This window comes from Varanus komodoensis, unplaced genomic scaffold (assembly GCF_004798865.1).
Source record: "Varanus komodoensis strain SLA01 unplaced genomic scaffold, ASM479886v1 scaffold9, whole genome shotgun sequence".
NCBI classification, from domain to species: Eukaryota; Metazoa; Chordata; class Lepidosauria; order Squamata; family Varanidae; genus Varanus; species Varanus komodoensis.
This window is the reverse complement of record NW_025336598.1, coordinates 30,681,659-30,685,165: the sequence shown is the minus strand read 5'-3', so window position 1 is coordinate 30,685,165 and position 3,507 is coordinate 30,681,659.

The following is a 3,507-nucleotide window of genomic DNA, read 5'->3' as shown; positions in this document are numbered from 1 at the left end:
TTCTGGGTACATCCTTAGTGACTTTATATGCACTCTTTTACCTAGTAATATGTGTTAACCAAGAATTATGATCGCATGGGAAAAATTATATTCTAGCACCTCTGTGTTCCATTAGAAATGCCATCAATCTAATCATCTAAGTTTTGTTATATATGGCTATAGATAGATTGGGAAGCCATTTTCAAACACTGGTCGAAATAATTTTGTAACCACATTTTCTGATGGTTAATTTAGAATGTGTGAGCAGCAGTACAGTTAAAACTGCTGCTTTCTCAAATCCAATAAACTACAGAGCTATATAATTGTTATTTTTCAACAATCTGCATTTGAAAACAGAAAAGACTAAAACAATAAAATAGATTTGGGTTGATAAATTGTGAATAAAATGCCCCAGCTTATTATCTCTCTTTGGCTCTCTGAATGATATTGCATGCAATGCTGGTCTTAACCTGACAGGTAGTTTGATCATGAATTACAGTTAAGATGGAACAGCATTTCATGGGCATTCATCACATCCTTTAAAATCATCACCCATTTTTGCGACTGTCAAGACTGGGAGAGATAAACCCTGATATGATGATACACCCTGATACAGCTGGAAGACCCCCCCCCCCCGCCCCTTTGTATAAGCTTTTCCCAAAGAAGAATTGAAATAGGTTATCGCCACAGGATAAACATAGTCTGAACAATCTGTGCTAGCCTCCTCCATCTTGGTACCCTCCAGATGTTTTCCACGATCAGCTCCAAACTGACAAAATGGCTAGAGATTATGGCAGTTGCATCCAAACCATCAGGTGGCAAACTAGAAATACTGAACAGTAAAGACACTTGGATTTACTTTCCAAAACACCAGAGGTCAAAAAATTTAGCAAAACTCTTTAGCATATTTCAACACCACAAAGGCTAGTCTTCACACCTAGGGCAAATTTTAAGGAGAAATTCCAGAAAAAATACTTTTTGAAAACAAGGAGGCCAAGTGTCCTTATCTATGGAGGAATTTAGGAAAAGGAAATAGGGAAAGCTTGCAAATGAAAGCAAATAAAGTGCATCTAATTCAGACTCATATGCTTTCTGTGCCTGAGGAGCAGCTTGGGTTTGGATGGGTCCAGGAAGATGAATACAGAGGTGTTGCTTCACCTGTGTATGGAAATACGGCATCAATTTGAAAAGCCACTTTTCAATCTAGGTAGAGTGTTATGTGGATTAATTGCAAAAGAACCCAATTTCTACTGTAAGTAGACCTGGTAGCCAATCAGAAATTCTGTTCTGTTTTTTTGTTTTTGGACTTTCATTACAGAAAATCTAGCCAGTTTAGACAAGTTAGCCTATCATAAAAAAGAGACTGAATGTTTGCTATTAAATGTTTCACTGTCAGGGTGCTAAATCACAGATTTTGGGATTGTTCATACAAAACAAAAGTCCAGTGCAGCTGCCATTTTGCATCTGTAGTTCCCAGAAAGGTCTACTTAGGGTTCTATGAGAGTTGTTTAACCCTCACACAGCCCACCTTCACTGGGCTCACATGGTACAAGCCTTAAGTGGCGGTGACATAGCCAGGCTGGTGCCTGCAGGTGTTGCAGCTTGTCATGGGTTAAGCTGTGGTATGTCATCTGAACCCAGTTACTGTCAGTCTGTTTAGCATATAGGCATCTGTCCTGTCACAACAGGATTCCCACCAATGAGCCTGTGGTTTGCTATGGCGCTGGCCAAAGATGGCTGACCAGTGAGCAATTAACCACAGTTAATGTTGCTTCAGGTTTTCATTCTTTCTGCTATCCAGTACCCTAATTCTATTCCATTTTCAACAGATAGCCTACCCCTCACAGGATGTGCAGCACAAATATAACACTTGTATTTGACTGCAGAACTTCCAAACATTTTTTAAAGGTAGGTCACAGAGCTGTGATACTGCAATTGCCAAAAGCATGGTCATTAAGAATAAGTTTCTACTGCAATGTCAGAGGAAGCTGCAATAAATAGAAGTCACTTTCAATTTCTATGACTGACATCTTCCAAGTTGTGTGGATTCTGTAGACTTGCACACCATTTTTTAACTTTTTGGAACTAGACACAAATTTAGTTCTATGAAAAAAGAAAGCTAGTGGGAAAATGCTATTTAAAAAAAAATAAAGCACAATATTTTCTGCATTCTTGATCTTTCTTTAGTTTCCATTGTTTAAATGGTGCTTTTGAGTGCTGAGCTAAGAAAAATATGCAAAATGTTACATCTCAGCAAAAGTAATGTAAATTATGGCAGACTTTGGGAAAATATCAGATTCAACGAGTAGACAATGTAACAAAAGACACTGGCAATATGCAAAACACAGATGGAGTGGCAAAATTTGTACTTTCATCATTTCTACTATTTTCTTTTCTAGTATTTTAAACAACATACAACTTACTTTGTGCATACTCTAACAATAGAACCAAAGAAACAAGTGATTCCAAAGCTGGCTTGCATCAAAATAGTCATTTTTTATTATGTAATTAAACAGAATTAAAGAGGGGAAATATAAAACATACCACATATACCTGAAATACATTCTTAGCAGTATAAAAACAAAACATAAGAACTGTGTCACATTTAGACAAATGCAAGTCCACATCAGGAACATTGGCAGAGGAAAAACTCCATTCTGTGGAGAAGATAAAAATGTCACAATGAAGTATTATGAAGCCATAACTATAGCCTCAGTTTATAGTTTGGGTGAAAATTTTGGGAACTTCAATTGTACAGGGGAAAAAGTAGCAGCTGACATTGTGATTTAAACACCAAAGTAAAACAGAAGGAAAACTACTACATAAATGGAGTACCAGTCAAACATTTTAAATAAGAATGCTACTGTTAAACATCTGCCATATTGCGAAATGTTATACAAGCCACATCTTAACAATAGGATCTTCATTTTTCACATTGAATAATGCAAGGCCTCTAGTAGTTGTCATATCTACTTTTTTGTTTAAAAAACACAGATAAAGATTTAAATGGCCTTCTTACCTTCTGAAACCGCAAGTGTTCTAACAATGCTTTGGCTGGGATCCAGAGAGGTCCACAGATGCTTGCAAAGTGCTTCCAAACATTCAAGGAGATGGTATTGATTGAGCTGGGAGCAGCCTATTCCACCACTATAGTGGAGGCATTGTGACTGGCAAGGGGAACTGGAAAATCCAACAACATTTTTGCACAAGCAAACTTCCACTTTCCTGGGCAGCCCCATGCACTAATTTCACATTTTATGTTCAACAGTGCCTCCCAAATCTGCTCTGGGGGAACTCCCAGTCCTCTAGAATAGATTTCATGAAAATGTAGTAGAGAAGGGGAGCAGGAATGCATTCTGTCAATTGTTTCTATCCCAGTGGTGGACAGATTCCCCCACCCCGCTGTGTATGCACAGAAATCAGTACTGAAGCCTGCTTAGAACACAATCCCCTCTACTGGTGCATCCTACCTGTCTTTTTCAACATGCATGCGTGTCTCTCTGTGTGTGTGTGTGTGTGTGTGTGTGT